The 23,950-nt window shown below is 42.4% G+C and overlaps 1 protein-coding gene across 2 annotated transcripts in view; it reads left to right on the top strand.

Annotated features, from left to right (window-relative positions):
- Window positions 1-23,950, top strand: part of SEPTIN12 (septin 12) — a 494,943-nt gene that overhangs the window by 309,572 nt on the left and 161,421 nt on the right. The gene's annotated exons all lie outside the window — the stretch shown is intronic.

The following is a 23,950-nucleotide window of genomic DNA, read 5'->3' as shown; positions in this document are numbered from 1 at the left end:
CCTTTTCAGCTGTTAAGCCGGAGCTTCTTTCATGTAAAAAAATAAGTCCCATTTCCCGTCATTCTTATGCAATATATTTCCTGACTTTAATTAAGTGGGTCCCAAAGATGCTGCATTTTAAGATATCTTGCAGTGTTAAGGTACATGCTGCAAAGATGTGTGCGTCCAGCAGTTTTCAGAGCATATTAATAATGGCAAGATAGGATTAATGTACTTTTCATTAATCGTAACATAGAGGTTTAGTGTGCTTTCTGCAAAGCGCAACTTGGAACATGCCTGTCGCAGATTTGTATTTATTTGTAGATAGGCCAGTGGGTTTTGACATAGATGTTTTTTGGTACTTGCAGTTCACAACTTGCAATCCTTCGACAATAACACAGTGACTTATGAACCGGAATCAAAGAGCTGCATGCACACTTTCTCAATCTTTCCTCGTTCTAAGGTTGCTAAAAACTGTTTCTTTAGGTATCGATACACTCTTATTAGCATATATAACCCCAATCACTGTGCTATTGTTTTTCCACACTAATCACTCGTAGCAATCAATGCCTATTAGTGTGAGAATCTGTGCAAAAAGAGGTCATGGGGGCGCAAAGAAACATTGTAGTACCAGGCGCCACCAATGTGTCAAACAGAACACTGTTTCTGGGCTATGTGGGCTACAGGGGGGCCGAGGTGAGAATGGCTAAATGGCGTGAGCAACACCTGGCCCCCAGGGAGGCTGATTTTCACGCACATTCACCCGCTCCCCAGCCCCCCTTCAGGGCGATTGCTTGGCAAGGCAAGGGGACAAGGAGAGGCCACCGCTGATCCTCGCCCAAGGGCCATATGACACGACCCCCAGAGAGGCTCCTTTACTCTCTCTGTCCAGTGCCCTCTGGCTCTGTGGGATGAGAAAGGGAAAAAAAACGGCCCACAGAGGGCACTGAGACACCGGCTCTTCGGCCAATGCCCGACTGCCCGCTGTGGCAATCCGCCCCTGGCCCCATGCACAAGGATAAGCTGATATGCTGCTCATTGTTTGCTGCACGGTAAAAAATAAATGTCTGTTTGTGACGGGGAAGGATTGGTATGTAGGATGGAGAGGCAGCAGTGGGTATTTCGAAGCCTTCCACTGGCCTGGGGTTTTTCCTGATGTGATGACGATAAGTTAGCCATTTGTTGGAGGATTAAAGAGCTCTTGACTCTCCAGCTGTCTCCCACACACACTTTCTTCTGTCTAACTGATAGTTCGAGGGAAAACACCTGTAGAGCCCTCTCCAGCTCTCCTCACGCGGGCATTCCTTTCTGTCAGACAACACCCCCAGCTCAGCCTCAGACATGCACTCCCGTGCCTGCCCAGAGCCGCAGCACCGTGAAGAGGCGCATTGTCCGCACTAAGCGCATACCTCTCAAGCTGTCACAGTAGCAATGAGGGCTCTCTGACTTTGAAATACTGTTTCTAGCTTCAACTTTCATCTGAAATACTTTGGATTGAATAGATATTTGGAATGTCACGGTATGAAACGCCCTTTCTTTTACTAAAAATTAAGGTTTAACTATCTAGGGAGATATCCCTTCGGGGATCGATTCAGGCGCCATACAAGAATATAAGTAAATAAATAAATACAGCAGGTACACGCTGTGCACAGTGTAGACTGAGGTGCAACTTTTAAAGGGGTGCAGGGTGCGTGAAGCCATGCATGGAAGATCGCCGAGTGCAGGGCTGCTCGGGGAACAGCCTTTACAACGCATCATTTACCAGGCAATACCTTTACCACGCATTGCCTTTAGCATGCCTTTACAACAAAAATATAAGTCTATCAGGTAAGGGAAAACACTTTTTATATATAATATACACACATGTGGTATTAAGGGTTATGGGGTAGGTAAGGGTATAGGATGGGTTTAGGGTTGGGTAAGGGTATTGGATTGTAAGTGTGTTTCTGGGGTTTAGGAGTGGGTAAGGGCATTGGATGGTAAGAATGTTTATAGGGGTGGGAAAGGGTTTAGGGTGTTTTTGAGGTTTAGGTGTGGGTTAGAGTTTTGGGTAGTAAGGGTGTTTTTTGGGGTGGGTATGGGTATTGGGTGGCAAAGGTGTTTTTAGGGTTTAGGGGTGAGTAAAGGTATTGAATGGTGAGGGGTAAGGGTATTTGCTGGTAAGGGTATATGTTTAGGGTCATTGCGTTTAGGTGTTAGTGGTCCATAAGGGGGAAAGTGTGTGTGTGTGTGTGTGTGTGGTGTGTGTGTGTATATATATATATATATATATATATATATATATTTCACTTTGATAACTTTATTTCGGTCAAAGACCATAAAAGTGCAATAAAATATGTACAAGCACAATGATAAAACATAAATACTTCAGAATTAAAAAGTTATTAAACTTTGGTTATCAAAAGAATAATAAAGCATAAAAGCAGTAGTCCATTATTTCTTGTGGATAAATACAGTTCTTCTCCGCCACATGCCGAATAAAAACCGGGAGACGGCAAAAACAATGAAAGGGGTAGTGTCATAAGTTAGGACTCTACAAGCATGTACACAGTGTCTAAAACCCAAGTTTTTGCATAATGGGATAATCCAGCACTTCCGAATTTCACTGTATGCTGGACAAAAAAAGAGGATATGTATAATGTCTTCCCTGGTGTGATTACAGGCAGGGCAGTTAGCCTTCGTCGTTTTTGCCCATCTGGATGTGAATGCCCCAACCGGTAAGGACCGGTCCCAAAAGTTGCTGGAAGCCCGGCAGCTGGCTCCGTGCCGTTCTAGGTCCCGGTCCTGTGGGAGGTCGAGGGACCGTGTGCGAAGTCATCACCATCGGTCTTCGGGATCAAATATTTCACACCCGGGGTCAGGTAAGGCGAAGCACAAGAAGTCAAAGAAACAACATCGCTCTCCGACTTCCCCTCGCTGGTTGCGCGACGCGGCTGAGGGTGCGGGTGGTGCCTCCCCGCGGCTCCGGTGGAGCCTGTGTAGTCGCTGCCGGCCTACCCGCCCTTTCAGGTTAGTCGGTGATCCAGCAGGCCAAAGGAAATTCAGTCTCAATAGCACAACTCTACACCACGATACTCACCATTATTCATAAATTTAACACTAGGCCCATAAATGACTGAGACATGAATTGACCAACTGAATCATCTGACCTAATTAATCAAAATTCTTTAATATGCATTTAATTAAGTCAAGATCTTGGCAATGGATTAACTGATGGTAACTTAATATGAAATAATCAAGTCCAGCTTGTCATTTCAAAATCTATTTTATTAACTTTATTATCGAGCAAAGAACTTTTTCAAGAATTTAATTCTTTTATTTGCATTTAATAAGCATCATTTTATTAGAAAGGCACATTAGACTGTCAATTTAAAATCAAAATCAGCACAAGAAATGCTTAATCATTAAAAGTCTCATTCCCTAAACCCTATTTCCCTAACTTAACTATAGAAACCTAAAGAGAAAAATGTAAAGTTCGAAATGGTCTTACGTGAGTCAAAAGTCCGACAGCATCTCACGAGCACAGGAACGAGCCAACAAAGCTCCTCCCAAGGAACCAAGTTTTATACCTTTTCCCTATCTAAGACTAACTAAAAGAATACAAATAACAGACCAACTCAGAGTATGATTGGTCGACAAATGACTGTCCATGAAGTCATCGCCTTGCACATTGAAAAACCATATTCTTAAAAAGCAGCATTGTCCTTTGTCAACGTGTGTCACAAGCTCTTCCGAGGCTCGCAACATTTAAGAAACAGTTCGTTGCTTCCTCAGCTCAAGCTTTTCTGCCGCAATGTCCTGTCCTTGGCAATGAAAGTTATACAATGCCAATCTCATCATCCTGCACAGCTCTGCTTCCACGTATTTGTTTTTCAAAGATTTATGAACAAAACGTTTTCTTTCATTCTTTGCTGTGCATGGCCCATCTCGACAGAACTTCGGACATCCATTTTAGAAATAGGCCACAGGCCTCTTTTACCGAGACTCTGGAATGCAAGGAAACACAAGACCTCAATTAATTCGAGTAATGATAGTTATTCTGTTACCCACCCCCTTCACTAATGTTAACCCATTAGTCTATGTTACCTAGCTTTAAGCACAAGAAACAAACCAAACACTGTCACATAAAAGACACAACATAAACAAGAGCACATTTAAGAATATGCACATGCTATTATTTAAAACAGCCGCAATTAATGTTTACAAAACAGAAAGACAAAGTTAATATATTATTTAAACATAGTGACAAATGCGGCAAGAGCACATATTATTAGTCCAACGTGTTCATGAAGGTGCACATTATTCTAGGTTGAATTAATACAAAAACATGCAACACTTGTTAATATATTATTAATTATGGGAGTTCAAATCTGCGAACGGTAACTAAATTAATTTTAAAAGTTTGCTTCATCAACTCCCTCATCTGGTGATTTCTAAATCACCAAACAAAACCCAAAAATGTTACCAAAAATTTTACTTTTTAGAAATGTCATATTATGAACACTCTCTGTGTTAAGTAAATCTAAACTCCTGTTTCATCAGTTTGTCTGGCGCTCTCATATTGAGCCCTGCGAAATTCTTCCATTTCTATCTCCTTCTCCTGAGCCTTTATAAGTTTATAAATTCTCTTCTTTTCCCTCACATGCTTCTTTCTCTTGTGAATCATGCAACTGATTTTTAACAAAAGTGTCATTATAACAATGATTATTACAGGATAAAGTACTTTGCCAATGATTGAACTGCCAATTTCAGCAAACCATTCTCTAATTGCCCCAAATCTTTTGGCCAAACGTTCTGAGAAATTGTCACTTTCCATGGGTTGTATTTCTGAGTTAAATTCAGTGATATTCTTTATTAGCAACTCTATGTTCTGGCTTTTGTCTGGAATATAGTCCAGAGTCCTGCCCGTCTGCGCCCGTCAGCGTTCCGGCAGCAGACGGGGCAGGACGGCCGGCTGGCTTCCTCCTTTGGCTGATGCCCTATTTCTCTCGGCTCTAGCCATGTCTCTTTCTTACACGTCTGAGACCCTCTTAAATCTCCGCCCTCCGGTAGGTCGTTGCCACTATGTCTTTCCTGGTTGCCGTGCCCTTAGAAAAGGGTGCACTGAATGTGGATGGCGTTTTCCTATACTCAATAAGCCGAAACTGATCCACCAACCTACTACTACCACTTGTCTACTTCTTAACACACGTTCCCTAGGCTGTCATGCGCTGGATATTTGGAATTTGCTCGATAACTCTAATATATCCAGCCTCTTTCTTACAGAAACTTGGCTTAGTGACACCTCGGCCCCTGACTTAGTCAACGCCATCCCACCTAATTATTCCATCATTAGGAGGGACAGAACATCCGGGCGCGGGGGTGGTGTCGCCAGTATAGTCAATACCCAGCTGCACTACACTACCTTCCCGATAGACAATCTTCCGGATTCCGAGGCCCTTGGCTTCACACTCCATTTGTCTCCCCATCAGGCATGTACCGGCATTCTTGTATATAGATCTCCCGGTCCCTTAGGCTCTTTCCTGGATGAATTACAGGTAGCACTCTCAGTCCCATGTCTTAAATCGTCCCATGTCTTACTTTTAGGTGACCTAAACATACACATGGATGAGGCCACAAATCCGGACACTATGAAACTCATGGATGTCACAACAGCATTAGGTCTTACACCTTTCATTCATGAGCCTACGCACAATAAGGGCCATATTCTGGACCAAGTTTTTTCTACCATCTCTATTAATGTTCTTGCTCCACAACCAGTTTTATGGTCGGATCATTACTTAATCTCCTTCTTCCTATTAAGCACCCCTCCCCCCAGATCAAACCCCACTACCTCTGCTAAACGATTCTTCAGGCCTTTTCATCTGCTCTCAAATGAGATGTTACTACAGGCCATGTCAAGTTCACCCTGCACCCTGTCAGGTAATGTGGAAACTGATCTAGCTCATTTTACTGAATGGCTCACGACTAGACTGTCGGATCTCGTGCCCGAGAAAGCCGCTAAATCCGGAAACAGACGACCCTCCGCCCCTTGGTTCACCTCTCAGCTTAGAGAAGCCCGTCAAAACTGTAAGAGAGCAGAAAGAGCCTGGAGGAAAGACTACAATCCCCTTGAGAAAGAAAAATTTAAAAACTTAACTAGATCCTACCACAAGATGATTTGGAGTGGAAAAAAATCCTATCTCGAACGTCGGATAGACGAATCAGAAAACTCCTGTAAGGAAATCTTTAAAATTGTTAAGGATTTTACTTCTCCATCCTTAGGCATCCCGGCTCAGTCCCACTCCGAACCCTGGCTGATTGAACTGGCACAGTATTTTGTAAATAAGATTACAGCTATCCAAGCCTCCCTTGCTATCTACTCTAAACAGCCTCAGGTTGCTTCTCCTGGTGTTCTTTCCTCTTCACAACCCACCCTTTGGGAATTCCCTCAGATGAGCCTTGCTGCCTCATTAGTCCATCTGACAGGATTGAAGTCGGGCTCTCCTCTAGATCCCTGCCCGGTTTCTTGTCTCAACAAAATAGCCCCAGCGCTAAATGGACCCATCAATTCCATTCTTAATTCCTCACTGTCTTCTGGCATAGTCCCCCCGGCTTGGAAGAGTGCTCTCATCCTTCCACTCATAAAAAAAACAGCTTTGGATCCCATCGTACATGCCAACTACAGGCCTATCTCTCTCCTCCCTGCTCTAGTGAAGGTGGCGGAAAGTCATGTGCACAGGTCAATCTCTGATTTCATCGAGAATAATAATCTGTTGCACAATACTCAATCTGGGTTTCGTGCGAATTACAGCACAGAGACCGCGTTACTTGAAGTCACCACCGCCATCAGAGAGGTCTTGGATATCGGAGGAAAGGCCATGTTGGTTATGTTGGACTTGTCGGCGGCGTTCGACACCGTTCCCCATGATACCCTCCTAATTCGACTCTGGGATTGTGGTCTTCGGGGGACGGTGTGGAACTGGCTTAAATCATTTCTAGCCAGCCGTCGACAAACTATCTGGGCGCCACCTCACTCCGCAGCTATGGCACCTCTGGAAGTGGGGGTCCCTCAGGGGTCTATTCTTAGCCCCCTGCTCTTTAACATCTTCCTGGCCCCCCTTGCAGAGGTTGCGGAGGCGTTTGGCGCTCAGATCGTGTCTTACGCTGATGACACCCAGCTCTTGTTCACTTATGACAAGAACGAGGTGTTCGATGGGATCCGCATCAGAGGCTGCCTTGAAGCAGTCTTTGATTGGTTCAAACGACACGGCTTAAAATGCAACTCCGATAAATCGGAGTTGCTTTTTTTTGGCTGTGTCTCTGAGCCAAACTGGAAAAGTCGGTGGCCACAAGACCTGTTTCCACCTGTAAACGCAAGTACCGAGGCTAAAAATCTAGGCATCATTGTTGACAATGAGTTAACCTTCGGGCCTCAAATAGCCTGTCTTTCGGGGAAATGCTTCGGGATCCTCCGGATGCTTAGGAAATTTCTCCCCTTGATCTCGTTTAATCATCGAAGGGTCATTGTCCAAGCACTTGTTGGGTCGCGTTTAGACTACGCTAATGCCCTCTACCTAGGACTCCCTAAATATCTTGTGAGGAGACTTCAAGTAGTCTAAATTCAGCTGCCAGGGCTATCTATGGACTCCCTAGACAAGCTAGTGCTTCTGACTTGTTAAAAGAACTGCACTGGCTTTCCATAGCCAAGAGGGTTCTCTTCAAAAGCCTGACGCTGACCTACAAGGCCCTTCATGACTCTGGCCCTTTGTACATTAGGAAACGTCTTGTCCTGTACAAACCGAACAGAGCCTTGCGATCTGCCTCCTTATCCAAAATGGTCGTGCCGCCCATTAAGCGGAATAGACAAGGGGGGCGCTCTTTTCATCACCTGGCCCCGCTCGCTTGGAATGAGCTTCCCATTTCTCTCAGACAGGCCCCTAATCTGATGTCTTTTAGAAAGGCCTTGAAAACCTGGCTTTCCTCCAGTTAACTTCTTTGCTCCTTTATGTTCTGCAGTTATGTCTCCTCGCCCTAAAGGACTTCTTCGCCAAAGCGCCGGGACACTCCTACTGGAGTAGCCGTTGCGCTATAGAAGAATCCGATAACATAACATAACATAACATATAAGTGCAGCAATGCTGAACGTGCAAAATCCCACAGACTCCTCCCTCTTTTGCTAGGAGAATGTCTAAAGCAAGCCTGTTCTGCATAACCATGCTTCTGGTGGCAATGAGCTCAGTATTGACTAATTGAAAACCACTTGCAGTATCAGTGGACAGTCTGTCAACAATTGTAGAAACCTTTCTGATTTTGATTGCATTCAGGGTTATTCCCACCATAGGAATTATTGCACCAAATATATCTCCCATGATCTCAGAAAAGCTTTCTCTCTTGTACCTATTCAGGTGTTTGCCAATTTCAAATGAACCTTCCCCATTTCTGTCCACATGGAAAATTTTAGGAAAGACTAGACCAAGGTAACATGTACCATACCAATGGTCCGGGAGACAAAAATATGCTTTGTTCCCACAAACAAAATAAATTCCAGGGAAAATTGTGTCCTTACCACCTTTAAATCCCCAACCCCCTACAATACGATAAGTGTCCTCACATTGGCTAGCACCGACAAAATAATTGTTGTATCTATTTTCACCATTAAGCGTCTCATCCTCGATGCCAAAACTTGGATTTAGTCTGTTTCAGCATCTAATTCCTTTTGTAAATCGCCCTCCTCTCCTCAACCAACTTGAGAAAAGATCTTTCTTCATCTCTCATTTTGCAGGTTAAATTGTTTTTGTAAGCATACTCGTAGGTGAGTTCATTAGTTACCAGAAAGAATTCCCTCATCTGTTTAGCAGGTCTGACTTTATTAAGACTATGTACAACCTTCAAGTTAGCAAATATTTCATCAAAGTCTGAGTAATAGTACTCCAGGCGACCTGTCTGATAGAACAAGCTAGCTATAACACTGCATGTTATTCCATAAGTAAGGCGAAGCATATTATACTTGACCCCTTCTGAAACTGAAGTAGGAAGCTTAACGCAAAAATAACAATCTTTAACATCCATGACTCTTACACACTCTGTCAAGAGTCTTGAAAAAGAGTTAGTAGAAAAATCACCAACAGATCTGTTCTGGTGAATCTCTGGCTTGTGCTCAATAATCCTGTTAGTTTTGCCTGCAACATCATGAGCAGCTTGCTTTGGTTCAGCTTTGCTCGTCATATTCACCTTATAATCCTCTTTGTCTATGCCAAGAGGAAAAATGACTGCTAAGATTAACCAAACTAAAATGATTAGAATCACACAAATGGAAGACATTTTACAACATCTCCTGAGGATAGCACACCTTGAATTGTCAATATTAGGCATTTTTCTTTTCTTTTCTTTTTTTTTACTTAAAACAAAAATTTAAAAATTTAAAAATAATAGTAGTAATAGTAGTAATACCTCCCCTTTAAAAAAATGTTTTAAGTAACAGCTTTTCTTCGACCTTGCGTCTTACATAAAAGTGTTTCCAGCTAACTCAATTTCTTCGACCTTGTGTCACCTAACACAATTTCTTCAGCCTTATGCCAAACATAATCCTCAACTCAAAGAAAACTATTTCTAATCATTGTCACTATTTTCTCCCAGATCCTCCTGACTACTACTACTGACCTCAACTACTGGTGGGATTATAATGTAGGCCCACTCTGGAGACTTGTACTTCTGATTTGGCCTCAATGGTCTTTTGCCCTTTCTGCTAATTACTTAAATTTTCTTTCCTGCTTGTTCTTTTTTATCTGATTCACTTTTCTGACTCGATATCTCATTAATCTGCTCCATTGATTTGTTTACCAACTTGAATTTTAAGTCTTCTTTTGGCCAGAAATCACCTTTTCTCAAGAGTTTCTTTTAGGCTCAATTTCATTACATTCAGCTTTCCAAGCCCTCTTCCTGAATTTTCTTATTTCAGACTCTTTATCACTCTCATCTGAGTCAATTTCTGAGATTTCAATACTGTATCTAGGAACTTCTTTACTCGGCAGCCTCACTCCGTTAGGAACAACATCTCTGTAGCTGGTACTTGGTAATTCGTCTTCCTCCTCTTCTGGAATTACTTCTAACTCCCCAGTTTCAGAATTTCCGTTCCTGCTTTCAGAGCTTCCAATCTGCTTTTCAATACTCTCCTGATCTTGAATCCCTTCTGACACAATTTCTTTTTCAGTTCTTTTTTCTAGAACATCTTCATCATTTTCTGAATCGACAACGACAATTTCTAGATCTTTTTCATTTGATGCTTGATCCGCATCAGAAGTCTCCAGATGTCGACTTCCCTGTCGATCTTCAGAATCTGGATCTTCAGGTTCTTCTTCTGAGTCTGAATCAGTTGTTGTGTCGTCACTATCCTCATCAGGGTTATCAGGAGGTGGTACACGAATAGTATGACTTGCATGCACCCACCTCTTCAGACCCTTACATTTAACAGCATTTGTTGTGGCTAGTATCACCTGTCTGTTTAGTACCCAGGTGGCAAAAAACAAGTTTCTCCTCCGATGAACCTTTGTTCTGACCCAGTCTCCTGACAATAGATCATGAGCCTGCTCCTTTTCTTTTGAAATCACATCTGTTCCCACCTGATGGAAAACAGAAGTTACCACGTCAGATAACTGCTTACAATAATCTATAATTGCACTTTCATTTATTGTTAACAATTTTCCGACTGGAATAAAAGCCTGTCTCATTACTCTTCCCATGAGAATATCATGAGGGCTAAGACCTGTTCTTTTATCTGGTGTGCTCCTCAAAGACATCAAAACAAGTGGAAGTGCATCTGTCCACTTTGTTCCTGTAGCTAGGCACATCTTTGAAATTCTATTTTTTGTTGTGCCAATAATCTGCTCTACAACACCTGATGCTTCCGGTCTGTATGCACAGTGCAATTTCTGTTTTATGCTGAAGGACTCACAAATTAATGTTAGCAATCTGTTTTAAAAGTGAGTGCCACGATCACTTTCAATGGTCACTGGAAATCCGTACCTTGGTATAATTTCTCTTAAAAGCAGTTTTGCCAAAGTAACTGAGTCATTGTGACTAGTTGGGAATGCTTCCACCCATCTTGAAAACAGACAGACAATAACAAGGACATATCTCAACTTGTTATGTGGTGGCATGTCAGTAAAATCCATTTGCAATCTGGTAAAATGACCACCCTCCCGTCCTATGGTTCCCAAGCTTACAACTGTTTTTCTGTTTGGATTGATTTGTTGGCAGATCAAACATCGCTGGCAAAGTGATTCTGCAATAATCCTAAATTTTGGATTATACCAAGTTTCGCTGAACAATCGAATCATTGAGTCTCTTCCTAAATGACCTGGACCATGGTACATCTGTGCCATGTCAGCAATCATGTAATTGGGCATAACAGGTCTGCCATCCTTGTAAACCCAAATTTCATCTTCCTCCCGCTGTCTGCAACCTTCTTTGAGCCATGTGTTTTTCTCCTCATCATTTGCCTCATCTTGTAAGTCTTTTACTCCATGCCATGTTTCTACTACAGATATTAGCATGAGAGAGTTCAGGACATGATCATTATCTTTTTCCCGATTAAGTGAAAGATTGTTTTTCGCACAGTAACGTGCAGTTTCATCTGCAAAGGAATTTCCTTTGATTATATAGTCCTCTCCCTTCTTGTGCACTCCACATTTGACAACAGCTATTTTTCTGGTAATTGAATGCCTTCGATCAATCCTTTGATCAATTTTGCATTTCTGATTGGAGTTCCCGCAGAGGTCAAATAACCTCTTTGAGACCAGAGCTGGCCATAGTCATGGACTACGCCATATCCATACTGACTATCAGTCACTATGGTAACTTTTTTCCCTTTTGCTTTTTCGCATGCACTAATTAAACCAACCAATTCTGCCACTTGTGCTGAACGAATTCCTTCAAGAGTTGAACCTTCAACTATTTCTGAAACTGTGCAAACTGAATATGCTGCTCTCAGAATGCCTTCGTCTGTTCTTAGACAGGAACCGTCAACAAAGTAAACAATGTCTGACTCTGGTAAAGGCACATCTTTAATGTCTTCTCTAGGTTTAGTACAGTATTCCAAAACATCCAAACACTCATGATCAATATCATCAGCTTCATTGTCAATTTCAGAAACCACACTATCTGGTAAAAGTGTAGAGGGATTGAGATTAACACACCTCGCAATAGATACATTATCTGATCCCAGATTAACCTTTTCATATTTGGTCAATCTGTTACTCGACTGGTGCTGTGTTTTACTTCTGGTAAGAAGTGTTTCAACTGAATGAGGCACATATACTTTTACTGAAAACCCCATTATGATTCCTTCACTTTGCTCAAGGCATACACTTGTTGCAGCCACTGCTTTTAAGCAAACTGGCAAGGCTTTTGCAACAGGATCAAGAACAGCTGAGAAATATGCTATTGGTTTTCTCATTTTTCCATGTTTCTGAATTAGAACTGACAATGCACAACCTTCTCTTTCACTGCAGTACAGCTCAAATTCCTTGTCCTAATCTGGCATTCCCAATGCTGGTGCTTCACACAAACTTCTCTTCAGCTTTTCAAAAGCCTCTAATTCTGTTTTTGTCAAAACAATCTGGTCTTTTATGTCTGCCTTTTTCAGCCTCTGCAGTGGTTTTGCAATTACTGAAAACCCACAAATCCATTGGCGACAATAACCAACCATTCCTAGAAACATTCTGATCTGTCTTTGTGTAATTGGTGGTTGTATTGCTCAAATAATTTTTATTCTTTCAATTGTCACTTGTCTGATTCCCTTTGCAATTCTGTGACCAAGGTATTTAACCTCTTGTTTGCAAAACGGTAGTTTCGCAGGTGACACTTTATGTCCCTCATCTGCTAATCGATTCAAAAGTGTAATGGTGTCTGTTACACAATTTTCTCTTGTTTTTCCTGCGACAAAGAGGTCATCTATGTACTGGACCAATGTTGACTCTCCAGGCAATTTTAAATCTTCCAGGGATTTCTTTAACAACTGATTAAAGATAGATAGACTCTCAGTATACCCTTGAGGAATACGACACCATGCTAATATGCGATCCTGGAACCTGAACGCAAAAATGTGTTGGCTATCTGGATGCAGTGGAACTGTAAAGAAGGTATTACATAGGTCAATGATCGTATACCATTCTGCATCATGCGGAATCTGCTATAGAATTACCGCTGGGTTTGGTACAACTGGACAGCAAGGAACAGCGATTTTATTAACCTTTCTCATGTCCTGAACTATCCTGTAAGTTCCGTTTTGCTTTTTGATTCCCATAATCGGTGAATTACATGGGCTGCTTTCAATCTCTCTCAAAACACCTTGCTTAATGAATTTTTCAATCACAGGAATGACACCCTCAATAGTTTCAGGTTTCATTTTGTACTGGGGAATGTTTGGAAAATCTATCCCTTGCCTTAAGTAATTTTTACTGGGTCAACATGTTTCATTAAACCCATTTCATCACTGGTTAAATCCCAAATCTTCAGATTAACTGCCTCTTTTAATTCTTCAGGTAAATTGTTTTTATCAAAAGCAGGGGATATTTTATTTTCTTCATCAACCATTAGCATTGTTAATTTATACAGACCATCTTCTTCTAAAGTCTGAAGCTCAATACCATCTGGTGAGCAATATATTTTACAGTTCATCTTGCACAATAGATCACAACCTAATAGGTTAACAGGACTGCTGTTACAGACAACAAATCTGTGTTTGTCTTTGTAATTTCCAATTTCTACATCAACTGGTTTTGTCAAATCTGTCTTTATTTGTTGATTAGCTACGCCAACCGCCTGGATAGTCTCACCCGAGAGAGGAAGATTTTCAATTTCCACTGATCTAACAGTAGAACGGGTAGCACCAGTGTCCACAAGAAAAGTGATATCTTTATCATTCACTTTACCATTTACAAATGGACCTGCCTGATCTACCTCAAGAGTGGCTCCAAGTACACACTCTTCTTCCTCTCTCAGGCACCGTCATGAGTAATCTTCCGAATCACTGCTCTCATTTTCTTTTAGCCAAAATTGTTGAGAGACATTTGACACATTCACTTTTTGTGATCTGTTTACCTTTTTGGCTCCGCAGAAACCCGTCTCAGAACTGTATCTCTGTGCATTCATACAATTTGGCAAAGGTGGCTGTGGAATTTGGCTCTGCTGATTCAATTGGCTCTGCTGATTCAATTGGCTCTGCTGATTCACTAACTGTCGCTGTAGCTGTTGCTGCTGACTTATTTCATTTAACTGTCGCTGTAGCTGTTGCTGCTGATTTATCTCACTCTGCATCTGTGGATTTAATGATGAATTTTTTAAATTTCTGGGCGGATTTTTACACTCACACTTCCAGTGTCCAATCTCACCGCAAATAAAACATGGGACTTTTTGTTTTAGCTCTTCAATATTTATATTAAATTTAGGCTTATTCACAAAGTTCCCCTTGAACTTTCCTGGATTCTGCTGGAAATTTTTATTTTCTAAGGTTGCTATCTGCTGTTCAGCTACCTTCACTTGTGCCCACATTGCTTTTTCCTTAAGCTTATTTTACTTTGCATCTATCTCATCACTGCAGTATTTTGCTTTTCTCAGGATATCATCAACTGAAAGTGATTGCCAGCCGACAATTCCGTTTCTAATCATTTCTCCAATTTCAGGTTTCAGGCCATAAACAAATCTATAAATGAAGTGGCTCATGTCCTTTTCACTTAATTTTTCATAGCCACTGTATTGTTTAAATACCAGGAGTAATCTTTCATAATAGGAATGAACTGATTCTTTTGGTTCTTGGTTTGTCCTGTATATTTTAACCCAATCTAATTCTTTTGCAGGAATCTTGTTTTTCAGCCAGACAATTACTTTGTCATAGAAATCCATTACATCGTCTGAAGGAACACCTGTTATTCTATGTCGAGGTTGTTCTTCTTTGGGCCAACCAACAGAAATTTTACATTCTGTCCAAAGATCTGATGGGACAACAATGTCAAAGAAACCATCAAGATCAATCCACAGAACTTTTGAAACTTTTATAAATCTGTCAACCTGACGATACCATTCTACTGGTTTTTCTCTCAGCCGAGGGAAATCATTTGTAAAAAGCAGAATGTCCTGTCTTGTCCATGGAACATGAACATAACCTCCACCAGCTATTTCCCTCATAGGAAATTCATTAAAAACCTCTCCTCTTTCTCTCTTTTCTTTGTCCATTTAACTCTCCATTTACTTAATTCACCTAACCTTTTCAGAAACACAATTAACTCTTTTACATGGGTTATCCTGCCTGTAGTATTCAGATTCTCTCTGTAATGTTTTTGCAAATGCTTCTGTCGACTTAAATCTATTTCTAATTCAGCAGCCACTTCTTCAAATTGATCATTTTTATTTTTTGTTTTCCATTGAATACTTTTGCAAATAAATAACAGTTCATCATCCTGATATTGCTTCAAACAGTCAGTACCAATTGTGCCAATAATTAATTCTTCTAAATCTGTTTTTAATTTTGCAACATCAAGTTGTTTAGACTCGGGAACTTGTGGAATTAGTGGAATATGTGTTAAATCTGTTTTATTAGTGGTCTTTTCTGAAGACCCAGAATCAGAATCTGCAGCTGATGGTGTGACACCATTTGACAAAATTTGATTTAAAGTTAAATTTGGCTTTGTTTTATCTCGATGAATTTCTGTTAATTCAGAATAAAAATGTTCAGCCACTTTCTGAATTTCCGCATTTAATGGATTTGTCAAAACTGAATGTCTGTTTTCACCTTGTTCAAAAACTGGTACAACAGGACCAATTGTAACTGGTACTGTTACTGCTTCCATGCCTTTTGTTAATTGCTGAATAAATTCTTCCTTCGCCTTTAAATATTCTGATATGTTTGGTATGTTATCAGGTAGCTCTGCTTTTTTATCATTTTTTGGGAAATTATTTCTCAAATCTGAAATCTCTGGATAATTTCTGCTTTCTTTTGGAGTATTTGATTTACATCTTGACCTTGCCCTTTCAAGTAATCTTAAAAATATGGGTGAATTTTCATCAATCTCTCTAGGTGGTGCACTAGGAGAAATTCCTAAAGAACTTCTCGGTGTAGACTGTGAACAGCTTGGCTGATAAGGTGGTGGATTAGTAAGAATTTCTTCTAAAACTGCATCATCTAATTCTTCATCAAGATGACCTTTTTTTTCGGGAATTCTTTTGACCTGAAGTGTCAACAACCATTTCTCTAACTGGGTACAAACAATCATGCATGTCTGCTCTTCTCCAACGACGCACTCTTTCCTGATGAGTTTCCCTATTTATATCTAATTTTGGGCCTCTCGATGTTCCCCAATTTTCTCGTTCGAGCTCCATCATTTCAATTTCCCATTCAACTAAAGCTTCAAATTGTGTGGGTCTGGGCTTTGGCGAAAGAGCCATCATTTTATCTCTAAGTTTCTTAAAACCTTAGCATTAAACGATCCATCTTCTGGCCACGCTAAAACACCATCATTCTTGGTATATTGCATCCAATTTTCAAACCAGAGAACCGTATGATAACCATATTCTCCTTCCATATATGCTGCGGGTATTTTGTATTTATGAAATAATTTTCCACCACGCGCTTCAATTTTCTTGTCAGGATTGAATACATTTTTAAATTTCTGAAACCATGAAGGCTTCTTTCCTCCTTATACCAACAACTCATGATTTAAAACTATTCCGTTTAATTAAGAAAAGATCGTAAGTATTTCCTTGTTGTTCCGCTACTCTAGCCAATCCGTGCGCGAAACTCACTTACAAGCTAATCAGGTTAAGCCACGTCACTTCCTTGCTCAACCAATGAGAATACTGTTTTCAGAAAGGAGGTAACAGCTCGATTTGGTCACGTGAACCAACCAGTGCGTTTGCTGTGACGTATGTTAACCAATCGCAGCGCGAACCCTATGACGTATGCTGCCGCTGCAGCTTCACTGTCTCCACTCCGCAAACTCACCCCTCCTTCACAAAATATTTTCACAGCGCCATTTTAAAAAGAATTCTTTTCAATGAATTTCAGTTAATAACTACGGAAAAACTAACCATTTGTCTGTTTCGCTAAACAAAGTGATAGTTTTTACCAGACATTCTAGATTTCACTCTCGTGAAATAGACGACGCTACTTTCACAAAATCAGTTTTACGCATTCATACGGAAAACCCTATTCATGTATACATGAAATCTTTGGCAGGACTCTAACCAACCAATAGAAAACCACAATCGCCAGTAAGAATAGACGACACCACCTTACCCTTCACGCAGGCTCAGTAAAATCCTGCTACTCTTTTCGCAACGAGTTTTAAAACGGGCTCCTAGTCCCTATACTCAGAGCTACAATTTCATAGACAAACCTCACTATACATACAACCTGTCATACCTAAAAATCCCTAAACTTCTGTTGTACGTCCACAACACTCAGTGATGTTTCAGTACCACTAACTTGAAAACAGAACAAATGAACTGTGTAACTTCACCTGTCACACTACTCTGCCGGCACATAACCAGGATTTTTTTCTCACTGCTGGAAAAAACCTTTCGACAACATATAACAACTAGACAAAACTTAACATATGTTAAACATGTATCCTATGTAATTACCATGTAACATGTCAGTTACCATAGTAACCGAACTCTGCTACCAGAGAATTGATCCCGCGGGCCAAAGGAAATTCAGTCTCAATAGCACAACTCTACACCACAGTACTCCCCATTATTCATAAATTTAACACTAGGCCCATAAATGACTGAGACATGAATTGACCAACTGAATCATATGACCTAATTAATCAAAACTCTTTAATATACATTTAATTAAGTCAAGATCTTGGCAATGGATTAACTGATGGTAACTTACTACGAAATAATCAAGTCCAGCTTGTCATTTCAAAATCTATTTTATTCACTTTATTATCGAGCAAAGAACTTTTTCAAGAATTTAATTTTTTTATTTGCATTTTAATAAGCATCATTTTATTAGAAAGGCACATTAGACTGTCAATTTAAAATCAAAATCAGCACGAGAAATGCTTAATCATTAAAAGTCTCATTCCCTAAACCCTATTTCCCTGACTTAACTAAAGAAACCTAAAGAGAAAAATGTAAAGTTCGAAATGGTCTTACGTGGGTCAAAAGTCCGACAGCATCTCACGAGCACAGGAACGAGCCAACAAAGCTCCTCCCAAGTAACCAAGTTTTATACCTTTTCCCTATCTAAGACTAACTAAAAGAATACAAATGTCAGTCCATGAAGTCATCGCCTTGCACATTGAAAAACCATATTCTTAAAAAGCGGCATTGTCCTTTGTCTGTGTGTGTCACAAGCTCTTCGGAGGCTCGCAACATTTAAGAAACAGTTCGTTGCTTCCTCAGCTCAAGCTTTTCTGCCGCAATGTCCTGTCCTTGGCAATGAAAGTTATACAATGCCAATCTCATCATCCTGCACAGCTCTGCTTCCACGTATTTGTTTTTCAAAGATTTATGAACAAAACGTTTTCTTTCATTCTTTGCTGTGCATGGCCCATCTCGACAGAACTTCGGACATCCATTTTAGAAATAGGCCACAGGCCTCTTTTACCGAGACTCTGGAATGCAAGGAAACACAAGACCTCAATTAATTCGAGTAATGATAGTTATTCTGTTACCCACCCCCTTCACTAATGTTAACCCATTAGTCTATGTTACCTAGCTTTAAGCACAAGAAACGAACAAAACACTGTCACATAAAAGACACAACATAAACAAGAGCACATTTAAGAATATGCACATGCTATTATTTAAAACAGCCGAAATTAATGTTGACAAAACAGAAAGACAAAGTTAATATATTATTTAAACATAGTGACAAATGCGACAAGAGCACATATTATTAGTCCCACGTGTTCATGAAGGTGCACATTATTCTAGGTTGAATTAATACAAAAACATGCAACACTCGTTAATATATTATTAATTATGGGAGTTCAAATCTGCGAACGGTAACTAAATTAATTAATTAAATGCAGAATGCATAATACCTAATGCTAAGTTCGTTACTACTGTTGACATACGTTTTGGCGGCTCTGCACGTTGTTTATTGTCAACTAAGGATATTCTAGCTTGCGATGTGATGCGGTACCTCTGTAATGACTCTACATTCCCGAAGCGGTGACACTTCCACTACACACTCTACTTCTCCCCTGACACAACAATCACGAGACGATGACACTATAACACTACTGACCTGGACTGTCAGGGGTTTGAATGACCATAGAAAGGTTAGAACGCATTCTCCAGTACCTCTTACGCCATGCGGTAGACATAGCGCTATTGCAAGAAACTCACCTGCGGCCGGACAGCCCGACGCTACGTTACAGAGGTCTTCACGGTCGTGTACACGCCGCCGGCTTTACCTTAAGCGCAAAAGGTGTGCTAACATGGGTGAATCCGCGCTCCACTTTGACATTCACGCCGATTGACACTGACACGGAGGGACGATATGTTATTACTAGGTGCACCGGGAAGGGGATGACATTTCATGTGTTCAATGCATATGGCCCTAACTTTGACTGCCCCTCGTTCTATATAACACTTGCTAATAAGATCAGGGATCTGGGGGCGGTACATGTTCTGTGGGGAGGTTACTTCAGTCTGACTTTACAGCCATCATTAGATCGCTCAGACGGTCCTTGCAGGTACCCATCGGCGGCATCTCGTGCTCTAGACGTGGAGAACTTCTCACCCAAGTCAAGGGGGTAATACACACTACTCCTAGCAATATGACATACACACTCACATTGACTATTGGCTCCTGTCCATGCATCTCCTCTCCAATATGCGGGTATGCGCGACTCTTCCGCGCACTTACTCTGACCATTCCCCGGTACTGGTTACTCTGCGTGCACTGACGCGCCGACCCCCCCCGTTTTTCTTGGCGATTGCCCCCTTACGCGTTGCTGGATGACGCTTTTCGTGAAGAACTAGCTACTACTATAGAAGACTTTTTTATTAGGAATGAGGGCACGGTGGACTCCTTCTTTACGGTATGGGAGTCCTTTAAGGCGTATATTCGTGAGGTTATTATTTCTAAGCATTCTGGAGTCCTCAGATCTATTTGTGATCGCTTGAAGCTCCTAGAGAATAGATTGAAAAGTATCGAGGCGCGCCTCATACGGAATCGGAGCGAGGATCTGACGCAGGAATTGGCGCAGACGCTCAGGGAATATCACGAAGAAGCGGACGCTGAGGTTAAACATCTCGGGAAGTACGCCATTGCTCAATCTTATGGGGAGGGTGAGCGCCCAGGCTCGGTGTTGGCCAGAATGGCTAAGCAACGCCGACAATTCACATCTATTCCCGCTATGCACTCGCCACTGACGGGCGTTGAGTTAACTGACGATCAAGTAGCGGACCGTTTTTGAGACTATTACGCCACTCTCTATGCTTCTAGAGGGCCTGTGTCGGTGGAACGTATTATGGATTACCTTAGCTACATTCAACTTCCCTGGCTATCGAACACGCACTGGGAGTTCCTTGTGAGACCGTTTGAAAGAGAGGAGATTGTCTGGGCATTGTCTTCCATGAAGGCGGGCAGTGCCCCGGGCAGTGACGGGTTTCCAGCCTCTTTTCATAAAGCGTTTTCGGAGTTACTACTCCCTAAGTTATTGATGCTTGTCGAGCAGATGGAGGAGAGTGGAGAAATGCCTCCCACGCTGCGGGAAGCTATTATTGTGACCTTATTGAAGCCAGGGAAACCTCCCGAGGACTGTGCTCCTTACCGCCCGCTGTCGTTACTTAACGTTGATGCGAAGATCTTCGCAAAGATTATCACCAATCGTATCAGTCCCTGAACGCACGTTGACCTACAATCTACGCACAGTTTTTGCCGCCTTTCAACACACCAGACAGGAAGTTCCGGCGGTGTCGGTCTTCCTGGATATGGAAAAAGCGTTTGATTCAGTCGAATGGCCTTTCCTCCGTGCGGTCTTGCGCCGTATGGGAGTTGGAGAACTCTTCATTCAGTTACTAAATACGCTTTATGCCTTTCCCACAGCTAGAGTTCGACTAGGGGCATTGACTACTGATCCCTTTCCCATAGGACGCGGCACCAGACAGGCTGTTCCCTCTCTCCCCTGCTGTATGCCCTAGTCGCAGAGCCCCTTGCCTTCGCGTTGAGGGAATACCATGAGCATTGTGGTATCCGTTTTCCCGGTTATAACTTGATAGTGAGTACGTTTGCGGACGACACCTTGCTTTACGTGCGCGATCCAGAGGCTAATCTTTCGAGAGTACTGAGAGAAGTGGTCCTGTTCAGCTCCCTCTCTGGTATACATGTCAACTGGGGAAAAACAGTGATGTTCCCACTCACCCCGGCCACGACCAGGGTTGACTCTGACTACCCCATTCAATGGACCACAGACTCCGTTCGTGACCTAGGTATTCGACTTCATATGGATGCGGAAGTAGTTCTTCGGGAAAATTATGGGGTGGCTGTTTCCAAACTGGAAGATGATATAGAAAAATGGATAGGCCTTCCTCTCTCCCTTAAGGGCCGCATATCTTTGCTGAAAATGGTTGTGCTTCCCCGGTTTTAATTCCTTTTCAGTAACATTCCGATGGTATTGTCTAGCGCCTTTTTTTAAAAACTACATTCCTTAGTACTGCGGCTTGTGTGGGCTGGTAAGTAACCTACAGTAGCTTGGGATATCCTCATCCGTCCCTACGAGAGCGGGGGCCTGCAGGCTCCTGATCTGGAGCTATATTACCGTGCCGCCCAGGGCGCTCATGCTTATGGCTGGATGCACGGCACGTTCACTGCTCCGCACATACGCATTGTACAGATAGTGACCGACCCTACGCCGTTGCCAGCATTACTGGCCCACCGACAAACGGATCTATTGGATTCGCTGAATGTTGTTATACACGCCTGGCACCATCTGAAGGATGCACAGGCCTGCTCGCTGTTATATGCCCCGGAGGCAAAGTTGGAGTGGTGTTCGTGGCTGGGCCCGTGCAGGGATCGTGGGGTTCTGCTGGCCCTTACTAAACTGGATTTACGTACAATGGGGGATTTGTTCCTCAATGGCACGGCTCGCCAATGGGATGAGGTTAACACAGGGGACGGCCCAGGTGCTCCCCCCCGGCTCGCTTTCAGTTCCACAGGGTGAGACTAGCTCTCAGAGATCTACTGGGCGAGGACATGTCTGAACCCCCTACAGTGTCGGTATGCGGACATATAGTTACTGCTAAATCTTCGACACGTCTAATATCGCGACTCTACCATGACACCTTGGCCGAAAAGACAACGCATTATGCCAAGCCCTAGCCCAGATTGGTGTGGCAGACAGATTTAGAAACCGATCTCCCCGAAGACACATGGAGATATTGTTGCACCAACATCAAGAGGATATCCCTTAATGGCCGACATCGACTTTTACATTTTAAATTCCTCAATCAGGTATACTATTCTCCTGAGCGTCTGTGCAGATACGGTTTACGCGAGTCTCCTCATTGTGAAAGGTGTTCGGCGCCGATAGCGGACTTTCTACACCTTGCCTGGCTTTGCCCTCGGATCGCGTATTTCTGGCGTGAGGTGTTTGTTGAGGTGAACAGGGTCACTGATTTATCGCTCTCCCCTTCTCCACTGATTGCGTTGCTGGGGTACTCGAAAGATATTGCACCTGATAAATGCAGATTGGTGGACATAGCTTTATTAGTGGCCAAGCGTTGCGTCGCACTCACGTGGATGAAAGGCCCAGCTCCGACGCTGTCTAAATGGTCCCGAGATATGTTGCACTGCTGTACGCAGATGGGACTGTACAGCGAGCTTTTGGCCCCCCGTAACAGACCAAAGAATTACTGGTCACTATACATGGAGAGGAGATTTGTGGCAGACGACAGAAACACTGGAGACGCTGGGTCGGACATGGGGATGGCACATGCACCGTAGATCACTCTCAGGGAGATGACGGTCATGCCCCGCTTAGATATTCCCTCCATCACTTATACTACATGGGTGGCACACTATGCTGGTTCCCGATTACATGTTCTGATGATGTTATTGTAGCATAGGTGCGTTGCGTGGGAAGGGCTGGCGGTTGCTGGAACATAGACATTGATGTTGGGGTACTGATTGCACACATGTTGACATGTAATAGTGCTACTCTGCTGAAGCTGATTGCTATGCCTTTGTTGACCGACTGTAATTTTGTTTTTCTCTGTGAAATGCCAATAAACAAATAAAAAAAAAAAAAAAAGTTGCCCCTGATACCCTCTCAAAAGCTCCTCTTCATCGGAGCTGTTTCGGGTCTATCCTCCCGAACAGCGAGTCAGGGATATTCAGGCTCTGATTCTGATCTTTCAGCCCTTATCCCGGGTTTCAGTCAGAGTAACCCTGAGGCTGTTGGGACTCATGGCCCCCTGCATCCTGCTGATCAATCATGCTAGATGGCATATGCGGGCTCTGCAGTGGGACCTGAAGTTCCAGTGGGCGCAGTATCATGCGAACCTGTCAGATCACGTCCAGATTTTGGAGGGCACTGCACAACAGTTGCAGTGGTGGCTCACGGACCAGCATTGGATCGACGGCAGATCCCTCTCCCAACCGAAGTTCACAGTAGTGAAGGATGCGTCCCTCCTGGGATGGGGGGCCACATGGGAGAGGCGAAGATCAGAGTTCTCTGGTCTCCGGCGGAGTCCAAGCTCCATATCAACCTTTTGGAGCTTCGGGCGATCCGACTTGTGCTGAAGGCATTCCTTACTTCTGAAATTTCAAAAGTTCCCTTGAGTCAAATAAAGAACAGGTTCACATAAACATACCTCAAAATGCAAACAGTACAATCATATATACCACCAAGAATATATCAGATTAAAAATCATTTATTATGAATACATTGTAAATAAAAACAATATAATTGGGCTAACTAATCTAATGCCCTAATCTAAAATACATTAAATAAAACAAGACAATCAATTA

The sequence above is a fragment of the Lissotriton vulgaris genome, chromosome 10 (assembly GCF_964263255.1).
Source record: "Lissotriton vulgaris chromosome 10, aLisVul1.2, whole genome shotgun sequence".
NCBI lineage: Eukaryota > Metazoa > Chordata > Amphibia > Caudata > Salamandridae > Lissotriton > Lissotriton vulgaris.
Note: the sequence above shows the minus strand (reverse complement) of the source record. Positions and strands in the feature narration are given on the sequence as shown.